Below are 18,250 nucleotides of genomic sequence, written 5' to 3'. Positions count from 1 at the left end.
AAATATTTTTCTGTGAAATTTAAGAGTAATTTCTTTGCAGAGAATAATCCTGTCTACTTTTAAGACCAATACTTAAGTCATACGGGAGTTAATTTTCCAGGTAATGAAACAGGGAATGTTACAGACTTAATTTTTTGGATACTTTCAATGCAATAATTAAAATATTCTATCAGTGGAGCTGGTGCAATGGTCCAACTGGCTAATTGCCTTATAGCACCGACACCCCATATGGGCACTGGTTCTAGTCCCAGCTGTTCCATTTTTGGTCCAGCTCCCTGACTATGGCCTGGGAAAGCAGTCAAGGATGGCCCAAAGCCTTGAGACCCTGGACCCATGTGGGAGACCTGGAAGAAGTTCCTGGCTCCTGGCTTCAGCTCAGCTCAGCTCAGCTCCAGCAGGAGCTAGTTCATAGTTTCTTCCAAATGGCTTTCAGGGCTGACTCCCTAGAAGTGTTCCTGGTCAAGCCAACAGCCCCAAAACATACGCCACTTTCAAGCAACCAAGTTCTACACTTATACAACAACAAGGAATGAAAAAGCAAACTCTCAGATTTTATTTCTTCCCATTAAAAAAAGGTAATTCTAGAGTATGAAGTTCAGTGAGATGAATTCTTTTCAATCCTTCTTAGTGGTAAGCAGAGAATCCATTACCAAAAGATTCTTCTGAAATCACCTCATTCATTCTAGTTTCAATAATAATAAAATCTGCTATTTAATCCTCACCACCAAGCATTATCCTCACACAACAGAAAAGGAAAGTGGGACTCAAAAACCTGAAAGCCCTTGCCCGGAGCAATAGTTCCATTCACAGGCAATATGCTATGTCTCTCTATATGTACACAGGTTTAAATGCATATTCATCTGAGACAGAGCACAGCCATTCCTACCCATTCCCCTCAGGGAACTAAAGTCAGGTCTCCCACATGGGTGGCAGAAAACAGTTAATGGAACCATCACCAGTACTGTCCAGGATCCCGAAGGCAGAAGCAGAGCTGGGACTCAACCCAGAGACTCCAATGTGCAGCATGAATGACTAGGCCAAAAACCCATCCCAAGACGTAACATATTTAACCATTTGACAAGTTCCTCTTAATTCATAATTTCTTCCAGATTAAGAAGAAATCCATAAATGTTTATCAGAAAGTTCTTCCAGATGCCATACTAAAATCCATTTGTTATAGGTACAGGACATTGCCTTTTGTAGAGCTGGAAGCATCTGCCTTCATCTCACAGAGAATCACTTCATGTATATCAAAAATAATAAAGCCTCTTTCATCTTTAAGGTTTTTTTTTTTTTTTCCTGAAAGGCAGAGTTAGAGGAGAGAAGAGAGAGAGATCATTACCCACTGGTTCACTGCCTAACTGACCCCAATGGCTGGAGCTGAACAAGTCCAAATCCAGGAGCCAGGAGCTTCCTCCAGGTCTCCCTTGTGGATGCAGGAGCCCAAACATTTGGGCCAGTCTCCACTGTTTTCCCAGGCACATTAGGAGGGAGTTGGATGGGAAGTGAATCACCTGGGACTGGAACCAGTGCCCATGTCAGAGCACCAGGCCCGTAAGGGCTTATCTATTTGAACGGCAGAGTTAGAGAGAGAGGGAGATGTTTCCTCTGCTGGCTCACTTCCCAAATGTCCCCAACAGCAGAGGCTAAGCCAATCTGAAGCCAACAGCTTCTTCTGGGTTTTCACATGGGTGCAAGGGCCCAGGCATTTAGGCCATCCTCTGAAGTAGAGCAGCCAGGGCTCCAACCTGTTCCTATACCTCTGTGGTTTCTTAAAGGAAAGGAACTGGAACGCTTCCTGAACCTTCTCTTAGCCAATAACAAATGGTGGCTTCCATGGCTGACTGTACCCGCCTAGACCACAGGCTCCTCTTGCAATGCGACTTACCATCTCTCCCCAGTAGGCCTGGGATCTATATAATCCCACCCCACTGCCTGTGACAAAGGCAAAAATGATCCAATGTAACTGCCAACGTTAAACACATCATGAGAACATCCATCCTGTGGCCCTGCTAGGCTGAAGCCCAGGAGTTCAAGTTGCTGGCACTTGCACGGGCCACAGCAAGCACTCTGGCTGGACCAAGGCAGCAGTATTGACTGACACGCTGTGGCTCCAAACTTGTAGGACCCATCGTGCCCCCAACATGCCTGAGTGAAATTCCACTGCTTGGGGTGGCATATTAGTGGCCATGGAAAACAGAACTCTGTGATCCAGAACACAAGCAAGAAGTGAAAGGAAACAGGAAAGAAAAAGAAACAAAGAATTATACCCTTCATTTCTTTAACAAAAAAAAAAAAAGAAAAGAAAATATCCTAAATTCTGAAAACTAAAGCTCACCAGCAAACAGGAAGCAACTCTCTTAAAGTGCTTACAGAAGCAGCAGCAGGGACAGCTGTGCTTGCTGTCCTCACCCTCTGCCCATATCTCTTTCGAATACCAAGAGATCACGCCCTTTGTCTCTGAGGCTCAAACCTAACACTGCCACAGCTCTACCCTGTTTCTGCGCCTCACAAAAGGAACTGCTTGCCTGCATAGAATACCTGTATAGCCCTCTAATTCTCACTTTACCACATAAATTGGAAGTAATTACTTAGCCACATGTCTCCTTCCTTATCCCAAACTGTGACATCTTCGAGGATAAGGCTGTTTCTTTTCTCACTTTTACATTCCCCATTGCTCCACAACACTAGCCCTTCAGTCGGTGATGCTGTGTGAACAGGTGACAGACACAGCCTTCTGATACAGCCTACAAACAAAATGACCCCACAAAATAACAAATTACTGTCAGAGCTAGAAATCGGAAACAATTTTTACACTGAAAATATTTCTCAGCTTTTCACCCAGCACATACTACCAGCTGTATTTCTAAAGGCTTTGTTCTTTGGATAGTTGCAAAATGTCATTATTTATCAACTGAGACATCAGCCCTCCAAGAGATGCTTTCATTCTCCTTTTTTATCACTTCTTCAATGGAACTACTTAAGTGCCAACCCTGGAATACTTTCTTTGTGCTTGGTTTTGTTTTATCACCTTTTCAGAACTACCGAATTTCCCCAAGGTTTTCTTTATTTTTTCTTCTCTCTCCACTACAAACTACAGAGATTATTAATCCCTCTTCTCACTGCAGTATCAAAATATTCTGCAGGGGAAAATTTAATAAGTCCCGGTTTGAAAAATGTTTGATTTTCCCGAAGTGACAGAGCCAAAAATTTAACTCGTTATTGTTTCTGATACGGAGGTGCGCGGGCTTCAGCAGAACACTTTAAATAAAACCTGTAACTGATATTTAAACAACTCATTAAGTATCTCTATCTTTTGGACCCCCTCTCTTTAATTTTGAGTACAATAAGATTTTTTGAGAATAAAATAAGCTCCCAAAATGACTGAATTTTACATGAACAGAATTGTTTCCTAAATTTTCAAATAATTCATTCATTTTCTCAAGGCAAATCAAAGAGCAGCCAACATGCTCACTACAGGCCAAAAGATGCAAAGGGAGAGGTGAGGAGGAGGGAAGGGGGCTCACACCAGACCCAGCCAGTGTCGGAGACTGGAGTGGGGAAGAGTATCTAAAAACGGATAGCTGGGGGGAATAGCCCAATAATGACACGCAGCACAGAAAGGATACTTGTTAAATTTCAGCCCAAAATTATTCCTTAAAATTAAAGCCCTGATATTGCTCTATGCCCCATATGGGAAGAAGATGGTAAAGAATATACATTCTACTTGAGTATACCATCTTCTCTGATCTTAGCCAACCAACAAGAAGGAAAACTTCCTAAGACAGTCAACTGTATATCAATATACATCATACATTTTAGCATGATAGATTAAAGGATGAATCATACAGTCAGCATGTTAGTTTTTGTTGAGTCTTTTTTTTTCCGTTTCTTAAATGTATCTGAAAGGCAGAGTGACAGAGGGATCTTCCATCTGCTAGCTCACTCCCCCAAATGGCCATACAACAGCCAGCACTGGCCCAGGCTGAAGCAAGGGAGGATAAACGGAAGCAGAGGACTAAGATCTACAGAGATTTATATCCCAGAAGGAGCAGTCAGTCAGCAGACTGCATGTCACTTCCCAGTACTGAGCAGCTGACTGCGAGAGCCTAGTCTTCATGTGCAGTGTGTCTGACGCCCACAGAGGCCACGGGCGAAACTGCAGGGGAAGGACAGCAGAACCCCTCAAACACCAGCAAGGACACCCCTGCCCCACTGGAGGGGAAAATGCTAGCATATTAAATATGTCATTTCCCATGCACTTTTCCATATTCTTTACTTAGGAATCTAAAAATACATTATGCAATAATTCCCCACCCTCTTCCAAAAATACCCACCTAAAGGTAATTACTTAGTAAACATTACGTTTATGAATAAGTCCATTTTTAAAACATACAGACTAGCATATTGAAAATGTACAAAATCTGTTACCATACAACGAGTTGAACCCTCCATTTAGTTTGACTAGACCAAGAAATGGCTCAAGTGAAGATACAGGATCCTCTCAGATGACAACTCTGTTATTTTTTTTTAAGATTTTATTTATTTTTATTGGAAAGACAGATATACAGAGAGGAGGAGAGAAAGAGAGGAAGATTTTGTGTCTGATGGTTCACTCCCCAAGCGGCCGCAACGGCTGGAGCTGAGTTAGTCCAAAGCCAGCTCTTCTGGGTCTCCCACACAGGTGCAGGGTCCCAAGGCTTTGGGCCATCCTTGACTGCTTTCCCAGGCCACAAGCAGGGAGCTGGATGGGAAGCAGGGCCACCGGGATTAAAACTGGCGCCCATATGGGATCCCGGCACGTGCAAGGAAAGGACTTTAACCACTACACTACCGTGCTGGGCCCCACAATTCAGTTCTTTAACTCAATCTGACAAAAACTGAGTGCCTTTCATTTCTAAGAGTATTAACCTGCTAAAATTAATTAATATGAAAGGATGTTATAAATGCTACTATAACATCAAATACAAGGGAAGTCCCGCTTGAATCGCAGGGTGACTTTGTAAACAGGAATGATCTGCTAGAAAAGATAACTTTTCTATACGTGGGTACTTCAATGGGCACAGATCTGGTAGCAACAACAAGAACTTGCAGTACACTGGCCAGGAGGAGCCCGGGGGGACCTGTGATCACATCTTGCAGGAACACACCAAATGAGATAGGGTAAGCATCGTGTGTGATGTTCTCATCTGTGCCAACAGGTCTTCCACCCCGCATGTGCATCTGCTCTTTGTGAGCAGTGAAGCAGAGCCGCACCCGCGCCCAGGGGACAGGCTTCCTTGCTCCCTGGGAACAGAGAACTCCCCCAGCAGCTGAGCCCAAGTCAGCAGGCGGAATGGAGTATGAGCCCTCCTCTGGGGTATATACTATCTCCACCAAGTCACCCGCACTACATGACCCGCCAAACACCCTCAAAACTTGCCTCCCACAATCCACACAACAGCTAAATCCCCTAGTGAAATGATTTAAAAGAAGCAGCCCAAAAATCGGGATCAGTTTTTCATGCCTTCCCACCCATGTCCTTCACACTGTCCTCGATCCATTTTCTACCTGGTCCCCTCATCAAGTTTTCCTGAGCTTTATTTCTTAACCAATCTAAGTGTTTTCAAAAAAGCACACACCTGCCAATTTTTGTTTTTGCTAATGGAGAATTACTGATGCAGTGATCTCAACAGCAGCACTGGAGGTGAGCCTAAAGCTAACAAGAACTCAGGTGAAGGAGACAGGGCTAAATAGACAAAGGCTGTCTGGGTTCAAATTCCTCTTCAGTAGTCCGGCTGTGCGATCTCTGACAAGCTGGCTGACAGCTCTGGACCTCTAGTTCCCGAGTTAAAACAAAGAGATGCTATTCAAAACCATCTCCCTCACAGCAATGTCCATAAAGTGAGAAACAGACGAGAGGAACCTATAAGGGCCCTGTCAGGACACACTCACCGCATGGAAACCATTTCGCTTCATTCATCACAGTTCTTGTTTCTTCAATGTTAAAACAAGAAAGACTCCAGCTTATTCTGAGAATTATTCAAAAATTAAGTAAATGACTAAAACAAGCAAGAGACCATTTATAGATCTTAAAAAGAAATGACCGCTGCCCAGGCTGAGGCCAGAGTCCGGGTGAGATCCACAGACTTCATTTGCAGGGCTGCCCCTATTCAAATCCACTTGGCCTCTGGGGCGGCACAGGTAGGGGGCCGGCATCAGAAAGGCCTGAAAGCACTGGCTCTGTCAGATCCCTAACAGGCAGGCATTCTCACAGACAGTGCGTTCCCTCTGAAGCCTATGATTTATTTCCCCTAGTCCCTGGTTAAGGTTAATTTTTCCCCCGAAGTTTGGCCAGCAACACAATGCAATGACTTAATGCCCCTTAAAATATTCAGTCTTCTTGAAAACAGTAACTCCCACAAAAGGACTTAAAAAAAAAAAGTTCATAGAAAGCAGAATTCAAATTTCTTTTGATACCAAAAATATTTTGAAATGCCTGCCTGGTTGCTTCATAATACCCATTTCTCACGAACTTTTTTTGAGATCCCCTCACATTTACAGAGTTGTGATAAGAATGAAAGAGGGCGGCCCCAGTGCAGTAGCCTAGCAGCTAAAGTCTTTGCCTTTCACACACTGGGATCCCATATGGGCACCAGCTCGTGTCCCAACTGCTCCACTTCCCTTCCATCTGCGTGTGTGTGGCCTGGGAAAGCCTTAGAGGACAGACAGCCCAAAGCCTTGGAACCCTGCACCTGTGTGGGAGACCCAGAAGAAGCTCCTAGCTCCTGGCTCCTGGCTTCGGATCACCTCAGCTCTGGCCATTGCAGCCACTTGGGGCGACAACCAGCAGACTGAAGATTTTTGTCTCTCTTTCTCACTGTATATCTGACTTTCCAATAAAAATATATAAAGCTTTAAAAAAAAATTGAGTGGAGCATACACGAAAAGCCTCATGCAGATGTCAGCCCTCCGTGGTAGCTGCTGTGGCCATGTGGGCTGTTAGCACTGCTCTCCCCAATCCCGACATGTCCAAACACAGCCGAGCAGGACACTGTGCAAAGCTATACACAGGAGCTTGTTTCCAGGCTTCAGAACACGGGCCAATAAGCAAGGTCCTTACGCAGTAACAAGGGGCAGGCAATCCACACACAGGGGGCTTGCTCCCTACTTGCCAACCAAAGGCAGCCCCACCTGACCACACCCCAGCCAGGACTAACCCAGAGTGAGTGGGCCACACCACTGCAGGGGACAGAAAACAAAACTCAGAGGAAGCATTCAAAGCTTCATCAAGGGAAAGCTACTTAATCATCATCAGCTAATCAGCCAAAGGGGACATTTAACAACTTTTTATGAGAATAAACATTAAAATCCCATTTTCAGGAAAGACTACCAAATCAAAGGAGAAACTGATGACACCGCACAATTAAATCACGTGCTGAAAGAAAACAGATATTAGTACCAAAGCAAACTGAAATTAAGGAAAACACCTCTCTTTTCACTCCTCACTTACCAAGACAAACCCTCACTCTATATTTCCTCTTTAATCACTGTATTTGTAATGGATGGATTTACAGCATCAAAATTCAATGTCAGGGCAGGCACTTGGTCCAGCAGTTCCACACAGCTCAAAGGCCCTGGGCTTGAGAGCTGCCCCGCGTCGCATGCTCTGCATGCCCCTCTGAAAGGCTGCGGGTGATGGCTCGAGCACTGAGGGCCCTGCCACTCACGAGACACCTGCTCTAAGCTCCTGGCTCCTAGCTGGCCAAGCCCTGGTCATTAACGACATCTGGCAAGTGAACCAGCAGATGGGCTTATCCTGTTCACTCTCTTGTGCTCTTTCTCCTCCCTCCATGTGAGTGACTTGTGTGTGTGTCTTTCAAATAAATAAAAATAAACCTTTAAAGTAAGTAAACAAAATGTCAATGCCAGGACATTCAGGTACTCATCCCATACTAAACGAATCAAACAATGATTTCAGAAAGCAAGAATGCAAAGGACCATCTAAAAGACCTCAAATGGGAGTCAAGCTGGCGTGGAGCTGGCGCGGTGTACTACAACAGTTTGGAATTGGCTGCCTTAAGGCTTAAACCCTGTCAGAATTCCCAGGCTAACTTCAATTCTTCACAGAGGAGACACGTCAAGTAACACCTAGTGGAAACAAAACAAATACAGAACCTCTAACCTAGTTACCAGTAACTTCTAGCTAAAGACACCTCCTCCTTAAAGCACAATTCTTTATCCAAAAGCTTCAAAGGTAGCTAAGTAAAGTACTAGGATAGATTCTGAGTGCATTAACTTGTAATTCTTCCCTCCTACCAAGTAAAAATTGTCCCAGAATCATCACTTTTACAACCACAGTCTGTCACCACAGGCACGGTGACAAAGGCAGTCCGTCGGTCACCAATGACCATGTCACAGGGTAAACACCAAATCTCTACTCTGAGAGCCAAAGTTGCACCAACTCCCTGCAGCTCTCCAGTCTTTCATTTCAGTAACCTCCAGAGCAGAAATCGATCTCTCCCTTTCACAGAGCACCAGTTTGACAACAGCTAGGAAAACTACACAAGCTTTTAAATATTCACAGATGTCAGTCTCACCTAGAAATCAGCATCTAAAAACCATGAAGTCGTGTCTGCTTCATTTTTATGAATTGAAGGTCTGTGACACTCAAATTCAAGTTCCATCTGTAAGTTTTCCAGATATTAACTTAATAGGCATCAGAGCAGTATGACATAATATTTTCTTCAGTTTGCCTTTCATAAACACCTCTAGAAGCCTTTAAAACAAACAAAAAAGGAAATAAATACACAAACACTAACAGTATCTTTTTTGTTTAGCAAAGCAAGACAAAGAGGTAAAATTAGCTTGTAATCAGAAAAGATAGAAAAGCTTAAGGATGTGTTACCATCCCTTAATTAGCTTTCATGGTTGGCCAGTAAATACAGTCTTAATACCGCACTCTGGGGGGAGCAGGCAGTGGTGTAGCAACTTTAGTCTCCGCATGTGACAATGGCATTTCATATGGGCACTGCTCCACTTGCAATCCACTCCCTGACAATGCACCCGAGAAGCCAGCAGATGCACTGCGTCCCTGAGCCCTGGCATAGAAATGGGAGACCAGAAAAAAGCTCTTTGCTAGGTCCGGCCCAGCCCTTTCCAAGCCCTTTCTGTTGCGGCTATTCGGGGAGCAAACCACCACTCTCTCCCCTCTTCTCTCTGCAACGCTGCCTTCCAAACATTAAATAAAATCTTGAAAAAAAAGTTCGTTATGGATAAAGATCCTGATCTGTGGATTCCGTGATTTGCTGTAATACAGACCAATACCTGAAGCCAATGACTTATTTTCCCCCTCCTATTCTCCATTTCAAATCAGTAAAGCTTGTAATAACATGTATTATTAAAAAAAAAACTATAAACACAAGATATGAAAAAGCCAGTAATTTCTTAAATAGCAGGGCTTTTTTCTAACAGCAGCTAAACATTAATTATGCTTTTAAAAATAATTTCAATGACACAATGGTCAAAATATCAAATAAGTACACACTGTGTATTTCAGAAAAACCATCTGAAGAGCACGTCCTCTTCCCTCTTTTTCCTTCCTTTCTCACTACCCAACATCCTGAGCACCGCAGAAAAGAACTGCATTGAGTGCAACACAAACAATTTTTTCTAAGAAACCAAGCTGCCAGCTTAGGAGTCACATTTCAACTTGATGTGATTTGAAACAGCTCAGGTAATGAATCCTTAAATGCAGGGCACGTGACGGTAGGCCTGCACACAGGTCCTTGGTTCTGCTGGAAGATGTCACTCTTTAGATAAAGCCAACAGAGGCGGGCACTGCCTTCAGTCCTAACCCTAGTCCCCCTCCCACCTTTACATGGCATATTTCCAGTAAAATGCTCTAACCCGGAGCAAGAGCCACCAAATGTTGTTTAGTCAACGGAGGGTTAAAAATATAAAGTGTCCCAAGTCTCTGGGAAACACTCAATGCGTGACTGGTGAGCCCCTCTCCATCCTAGGCTTCAATCCTGACATCTAACAGTCAGAGACCTCCTCTCTCCAAGAGAGGAATTCCCAGGAGGAGCGAGGCTCCGCTCCAGTCTGAGAGCACACAATGGAATCACAGCTGACGAGGCACATCTTTTTCTAGATGTCTCCATATGCTTGAGAGGTTTCCTCCCCCTAGCCAGACATCAGGGGACCTGCTACCCTCAGCCACCAAGGGCTGCTGTAGAGAACAAAGTAAAATGATGTGTTGCTCTCAAGCGCAGACCACAGAGAAGCCTAGGCTTCCAGTAGTCAGCAGTAACTACGTGAATGGTGGGGTGGGAGGAGGGTTTGAATATTGCCAAATTCTGAATTTTGCTTAATTTATAGTCCTTCCTATTTCTGTCTTTCTAAATAAACGCTCGCTCTATTCTCTGCTTTTACTATTTCATCACTAAAGTAACTCTCCAAGGGGCTACACTGAAATGCAATTCATTGATAGCTACATGAACATCCAAAATTTGTAAACTTGAAAATGGAGTAACAACACATTCCTAACGTTTGACAGGTCCTGCTGCCCTTTACAGGACAGTCCTCCTTAAGTATTAGTGACCCTAATAGTAACAATGGCTTGAGACAGGTACAAATAAAATAAACATCAGAGACTCAAAATACCCCAAACTGAAATTCACAGAACACTCACCACAAAAATGAATGCACTCATTCTTAATGTAATACTATTCACTTTTTGATCTCCACAAGATCCTACAAATCCCAGCGGGGTCTGTTGGCTGCTGTCAACATGTACTAACCCCCCCCCCACACACACACACACACACAGGGGACAGCAGCCCCTATGTTTCTCAAGAACCAAAGATCCACCCTGTGCTTTCCCAAGTCGGGAATCTGTCAGTCACTTCCCTGAGGGAAAGGCGGTTCCAACAACCAAGACACCTCCTAAGCTTGTATACCTCCAGAGAAGTACCCACACACTGCACAGTTTAGCACCGTGGCAGGGAACCCACAGTGTTTGTAAGAGTCTCTTTGTGTGGGAGTCACCTGGCAAACTGCATTTTACTCCGACTGTTTTTCTGCAGATACTCTTCAACTAGCTTCGTTCCTCAAGTACCCACGATTCATTTTTCTATGATACTCGGCTACCCAATTTCATTTTATTTACCCGAGAGAGGGAAAAAAAATGCATACCATAAACTACAACTTTTTAAAAAAAGGATCAACCCCCCCCCCAACGCCGAACTTTCCAACGCGCTCTGGGAACTGGCTGACTATTCCAACAAGGAACCAGTGAAGCCATTACAAACAATGATGCCAGACACTCCCAATCACGCGTGGGGTTCGGAACACCCCCTGCCTTCAGGGGCACCCAGCACATCGCGCTGGTGTGGTGACGAGAACCCGAGGCAGGTACACCGGTAACTTGCAGGCTCCCTCGCATGTCAGCCAGGATTGGCGTTCTAGAACCAGATCACCACAACATATGCCATCTTAGAAACGGGCCTCAGGAGTTTTACTGTCACATCCCAAAGTGCCCGCACACTTCCGAGCCTAACAACGTGTCTCGAGGGGTCCAGAGAACCACAGAATCTCGTGTACCTCTGCACGTCTCCCCAGGGCCAGAGCCCCCGCGAGTGACACTACCCCACAGCTCCTGCGGCGGGTGACCAGGGAATGGACGGGAGTGGATAGCTCTTGGCGTCTCCATGACTCCCCCGCCCCGCGTGCAACTCTGTTCTAACTGGTGCGGGGAAAACCCCGCCCCCTGCCTTCGGTTCCCCGCGATTGGCTTACCCGCCCCCGGCAGGTCAGCTCCCGGCCAGCGATTGGCTCGCTCCACCCATCAGTCAGCCGCAGCGAGATTCGGGTCGGTGGGAGGGGAAGGTGTCGGAGGAGGTGGAGTGGGAGTGGAATTAGAGGACGAGGTGGCGGAGGAGGGTGCTCGGGCTCCCTCTCCGCTCGGGCAAAGTTTCCTTACCGGGGACCGACCCAGAAGGCGTCAGGCCTCCGGTCCGGCTGAGGGTCGTGGAGGGAAAAGGGGGCTCCGGTCCCCGATTCCCGCCCCTCGCTCCCGCAGGCCCCGGAAACCACTAGGGGGAGGGAGAAGAGGGAGGGACCAGCTAAGCAGGGACCGACCCGCCCCCGATCTCGGAAGAGGCGCCTCCGGGACTCCCCCGAGGGGCGGGGGGCGGGGAGCCGCAGCCCGCAAGCCCCGACCCCGGCCGCCTCCCCGCCCGGCCCGCGCAGCACCCCGCCACGCCGGAGGAGGGCTGGTCCAGCGCCGAGGCTTCCCCCCCGGGGTGGGGGGCGTCTCGCTCGCGGGGCGGCCGGGAGGGCCCCTCCCTGTTTCCCGCCTGGGCACCCCCCCGCACACACACATACACACACACCCCGGAGGGCCTGTCCCTTGAGGGGGGTGGGAGAGAAAAGGGATGGGGGGGCGCTGGCGAGTCAAGCCGGAACCTCCCGCCCCCGGCCCCAGTGCGCCTCCAGCACGCCTGCCCTAACCCAGAAAGTTAAGTCCGGGGCGAGCCCAGCCCGGCGCCGCCGCGGCCCGGCCCCCGGCTCCCCGCCCCCACCGCCGCCCGGCCTGCTCGGCCCGAGCGCGCCGCCCGCCCGGCCGCCGCCGCCGCTCCTTCCCGTCCGCCCGCCCGCCCGCCGGGCCCCGCGCCCCCCGCCCCGGCGCTGACACGGGCCCTCCCGGCGGCCCGCCGCTCCCCTGCCTGCCCTCCTCCTGCCCGCGCCGCAGCCGGCCGGCCGCCCCTGACACCCCGCTTCACCTTCACAAACACACCCAGCACTTGACGAGTCCTGCCTGCTCCCTCTCGGCCCGCTCCCACCCTCCGCTGCACGGCGCTCCGCGTTGGCCGTGAAAGAAGGCACCTTTCGGGGGGCTGAGGGGGGGGATTCACCTTCCCGGCTCAGCCGCGCACCTCCCGAGGTGGCCGGGGGTGGGGGGGTGCTGGTGGCCGGAGCCTCGATCCCCGCCGATCCTCCTCCTCCCCCGGCGCCCGGCTGGGGCGGCCAGGCAGGCAGCCGTTCCTCGGGGCCGGGGGCCGCGCCCGCACCCCCCGGCCTCCCTGCCGCGCCTCGGTGCTCACCTCTCGCCCGCGCCGCGGGGCTGCAGTCTCCGCCCGCCTCGCGCTCCGGGACTCGGCTCTCCCGAGCTCTCTCGCAAGGCGCTGGAGCGCCTCCTTTCTCTCCCGGGGACTTCGCGTCTTCCCCGCCGCTTCCCGCCCTCCCCACCGCCTCCCCCTCCGCAAGCCCCAACTCCCCAGCTCGGCGGCGCCTCGGGGGATGCAACTCCCGTTCTCCGCGCACTCGGGCGGCGGTGCCCGCACACGCACACGCGCACATACACACACAAAAACCAGCCCTCTCTCGGAGGCGCACGGCTCTGCCCGGCTCGGCGCAGGAAGGGCAGTCGCGGCCGGGGGTGGGGACGCGGCGCCCCCCGCCCGCCGCCCGCCCCTCGCCCGCCCTCGCGGGGCCCCGGAGAAGGCGCGGTTACCGGCTCGGGTCGGTCACGCCGTCAGGTGCCTGCTGCCGTCGGCGCTGACCTTCGCCGCCGAAGCCGTAGCGGAGGCTGCGGCCGCCATGTTCCCGTGTTAATAACTGCTGCCTGGTTGTTTATTTCAATGGAGATCCTCCCCCAGCTCCCTCCTCCTACTCCTCCTCCTCCTCCTCCTCGTCGGCGTCTCCTCACTTGCGGAGAGGGACTCAGACCGCGCGAGCTCGCGAGCCGGGGAGGGGGCTCGGGAGGCAGGCCGGCCCTCCCTCCGCCAGCCCGGCTGTGGCCACCGCCAACTCCTGTCACTGGGGAAAGCACGGGGCGGAAACTTGCCTCCCGCGGCCCAGGGTAGCAGGGAGAGGTGATTCGAGGGCTCTCCGGAGAGCAGACCCTGGCCGCAGAGTCTGCAGCATCTCCGTCGGCAGAGTCCCCCGAGAAGGCAGCCCCGGGGAGAGGTGATGATGAGTGAGGGGGACAGGGACAAAATGGGTGGAGGGAGGGTGACCTACGCGTGAGTAGAAGTGAAGAGAGAGTAAACAGAGGACTCCATGGGAGGGCAAAGGGCAGTGCCAAAAAAGAAAGCGAGCGAGTGGGACCGGCCGGGGCCGCAGGCTGGAGTGGCACCTTGGGGATGCAGACGGCGGCAGGGATGATGCCCCGAGATTGAAGATCGGAGGCTGCCGAGTGCCGGCTTCGCGCAGAGACGAGCCCCGTGCGTCCCCGCGCTCCGGCCCGGCCCCTCTGCCGGCTGCCTGCACCCCTGGGGCGCGCCCCGTGCCCCAGCCCCGGGGGCCTGCCGCGGCTGCCAGAGGCGCCCCAGGTCTGCGCAGTCCCCTGGATGGCAACGCGGAGACGCTGCAGGCGCGACGAGGGGAGGCGAGCTTAAAGGGGTGCGACCCCGCGAGTGCACTTGCGTGGGAGCTGCACGCTGAGTGTTGAGACCCAAGTTGGCTGAGGCTTCTCTACACGCCATGAAATGACAAAAGTTGGCGAAAAGACTTAAGTCATCGCTGAAGTACTGGGAGAAGAACACACATCAGAAATCGACCCCCCCAAAGATGCGAAAATTCTCATTTAAGTGCTGATAGGCAGGACAATTTTACGTTTCGCAAAAGCAAGCTTTGTTGCTCTTTTTCTTCCAGTTGGGAAAAAATGAACAGTTTGTTTTACAGAGCTACCAAAATATCAGAGCACATTTTCTTATTTTTTCACTCCTATAAGGAGGGAGGTCATTTGCCACGAGACATTAATATTTATTGAACACTTTGTGTGTGGCACTGTGCTAATGATTTATATACGCTGAATGTTTTAGTCCTCAACTTTAGAAAGTGAACTCTTTTGTAACTCTCACACACACACGAAATTTCAAACTTTTACCGAGAGTCACGCCACCAGGATGTTGGAGAGAATTTGAACCCAGTTCTGGGGAGCTTCAAATCCCATGCTTTTTATGACATGGTCAACTGGAATTTACGAGACCACCAATTTTAACTGAAGGGGGATTGGGGTGCGTGTGTGTCGCTATGGATTTAAAAAGGAATATTTTAATAAATGCTAAGACTGGGACTAACAGAAAGAAGCGGACATGTAATGAGGGGCTTCCTTTTTATCCCGTACGCTTATCTAGTATTTGTATTTGAAATGTCTACATTACAATGGGATGCGGGACAGTCTGACATTGTGCCAGCAATGTCGGGGTACACTTAAATAAGAGACTGATAGAATTATGATTTCTTATGAAGGACTTATACTATTGTAGTAAAATGGGGAAAATCTGTCGGGGGGGTGGGAGTTTGTGGGGAATCCCAGCCTATACGAAATTGTACCACATAATTCAGAATTCAAAATAAAAAATATATTAAAAATAAATAAGAAATGTCTACATTAACCATGTATGAAGGCAGTATATTTTTTTCAGATTTTCAAATTTAAGTATCATATTACAGTAATGTGCTATGAAAACCAAAATCATTCCAAAAAATTAAAAGAGTAAATGGGAAATGTATGGAGTGTTTTTTTCTGTCCTAATTGTTCACCCAGGGTCTATCAGACTGTGGGACTCCCGATTTTCTTGCCTACCCTCACGCCTGACTGGAGTTATCAGGAGTTGCAATAACAAGTGCCTCCCTGCTTTCCAGCCCTCCCCTTTTTGGCTGCAACCCAGAGTCCATCAGTCCTCTGCAAGAGTGGATTTGACACTTTTAAAAACCCACCCATGATGTCTGCATACAAGCGACTCCCTGTTGCATTTCCAGGCCTCTCAATAAGACTACTTACACTTTGCCCAAGATACAGGACTGTTCTATAAAATAGCAAACAAAACATCTAACAGCGTAGCATCATGAGGGCCCTGGCCAGCAACCACTCACTTGCCTTGCTGCTTGAGCAGTCACATAACCTCTGATTCTTACTATCTTTTCTGGGCACCTTCCAAACTTGGTACTATTCTTAACAATATTCTGTCTTGTCCTGGAGTTGTTTATGTATTTGTCATTCTCCTTGACTAGTCCACAAGCTCCTCAGGGCTCAAGGCCTTGTTTTGTTACTGTTTATATGTGCTGAAGCACCTAAAAAGGAATTGCATAATTGAAACTGCAAGATGTAAATAAGACAGTTGTCCTCCCTTATCTGCAGAGAGCGGTAGTGGTGTTGGTTGTCATTGTTTAATATTTATTTACCTAAATGGCAGATGTGACATTATTTGAATGATAGTAAAGGAGAGACAAAAGAGTCTTGGGGTCAGCATGATGGCGGCCTGCATCCTAGATGGATGCCAGTTCGTATCCTGACTGTTCCACTTCCCTTCCAACTCCCTGCTAAGGGTCTGAGAAAGCAGTAGAGGACAGCCCAAAGTCTTGGGACCCTGTACCCGCCTGGAAAGAAACGCCAGGCTCCTGACTTCAGATCAACTCAGCTCTGACCATTGTGGCCATTTAGGAAATGAACCAGTAGACGGAAGGCACTTCTCTTGGGGTCTCTTTCTCTTCATGTAAAATCTGCCTTTCAAATAAAAATATATAAACCGGCCCGGCACGATGGCGCAGTGGTTAAGGTCCTCGCCTTGCATGCCTGGGATCCCATATGGGCGCTGGTTCTAATCCCGGCAGCCCCGCTACCCATCCAGCTCACTGGGAAAGCAGTGAGGACGGCCCAAAGCTTTGAGACCCTGCACCCGCATGGGAGACCCAGAAGAGACTCCTGGCTTCGGATTGGCTCAACTCCAGCCGTTGCGGCTGCCTGGGGAGTGAATCATCGGACGGAAGATCTTCCTCTCTGTCTCTCCTCTCTGTACATCCGCCTTTCCAATAAAAATTAACAAATAAATCTTTAAATAATATATATATATATGCCAAAAGAAAGAGAGAAAGGAAGGAAGAAGAAAGAAAAACGAGAAAGTTTTTAGTGCTTGCTCCCTCAATGCCTACAACTGCCAGGGGTAGGCCAGGCTGAAACAAGGAGCCAGGAACTGCATCCGGGTCTTTCACAGGCATGGCAGGGCAGGAGCCCAACTTGTGCTGCTTTTGCAGGCACGTTGGCAGGGAAGTGAATCCGAAATCCGAGCATCTGAACGCATATGAGATGCTAGCATCACAGACAGAGGCTTATCCTCCCACTCCACAATCCCAGTCTGGGGTTGGGGAGGGACAGACAGATCCCCTGCAGATGCCCAAACCTACAGAGAGTATACTGTTTGAATCTAGCCATACTGACCTAGGGTAAAGCCTGATTTCCAGCTAGGCATAGTAAGGATTGACTGGCCATAATTCAGAATACAACAAGTATACAATACACTATAAAAGTAGCCATGCAAGTGTTGCTGTCTCTGTCAAAACTTTATCCAACTTTCACTTTTTCACTTACAGGAAGTGCCTTACGACCTCACTTTGGCCTATCTGAATCACTTGCATCCCTATGTTTGCAGTTTGGGGTTCTTATTAAGTAAGTTACTGACCACAAGTGCAGTGCAGTAGTATTCTCACCACTAATCTGATAACAGAAGTGACTAATGGGGCAAAAAGTACGCACAGCGTGGATATGCTGGACCAGAAAGTAATTCAAGCTCCAGGCTGGACAGAGCAGGTCAGAGCCAGGCAGAATGAAACAGCACAAAATTTCATCACACTGTTTAAACTGTGCACAATTTAAAGCTTGTGCACTATTTGAATTGGTTATTTCTGGAATTTTCCATTTACTATTTTCAATTCACAGTTGACTCTAGGTGACTGAAACCACAGAAAATGAACCCTCAGGTGGGGAGGGGACTGCTACAGTATCTGTCTCAATCCCCACAGCCCCTTCCCCACTACAGTTTCCAGGGGCTTATTCATAAAGCATGTTTATAAATGCAATCTTGTCCATATTGTGAAAGAATTTGGATTTCTGTGAGGACTAAAAATAATTTTTTTTATAAAAATTAACCATAATTGTCATTGAGTCATTGGTGAGATAATAAAAATTGAAAAGGTAGAAGAGGCAGTAAATACATGAACTTGAACCCAGCATTGTGGCATTGTGAGTTAAAGCACTGTTTGCAATGTCCACCTCCCCTGTCAAGCGTGCCAGTTTGACATGCAGCTTCCTGTTAATTCGCCTGGGAGAGCCTGGGAAGATGGCTCATGGGCCTCTGCTCCCCTCCAAGTGATCAGGATGGGGTCCTTGGCTTCGGGCTTCAGCATGGCCCAGACTTGGCTATTGCAGCCTCTTGAGGAATGAACCAAAGGATAGAAGGTCTCTCTCTCTCTCTCTCTCTCTCGC

General features: G+C 48.7%; 1 protein-coding gene across 8 annotated transcripts in view; it reads right to left on the bottom strand.

Moving 5' to 3' along the window:
- The window catches only part of NCOA2 (nuclear receptor coactivator 2), a 273,963-nt gene extending 259,937 nt beyond the window's left edge, over positions 1-14,026 (bottom strand). For 3 of the 8 annotated variants that reach the window (XM_040994531.1, XM_040994513.1, XM_040994504.1), the window contains exon 1: positions 13,496-14,026. The gene's annotated coding sequence lies outside the window, so the exon portion shown is untranslated. Of the gene's footprint in view, positions 1-13,085; positions 13,408-13,495 lie in introns of those variants that run through there. The other 5 variants (XM_040994566.1, XM_040994557.1, XM_040994539.1 and 2 more) reach the window with 3 other exon arrangements.
- Between the last annotated feature and the right edge of the window lie 4,224 nt (positions 14,027-18,250).

Source organism: Ochotona curzoniae, unplaced genomic scaffold (genome assembly GCF_017591425.1).
Source record: "Ochotona curzoniae isolate NIBS_2020 unplaced genomic scaffold, NIBS_Ocur_1.0 contig_1071, whole genome shotgun sequence".
Lineage (NCBI taxonomy): Eukaryota > Metazoa > Chordata > Mammalia > Lagomorpha > Ochotonidae > Ochotona > Ochotona curzoniae.
Note: the sequence above shows the minus strand (reverse complement) of the source record. Positions and strands in the feature narration are given on the sequence as shown.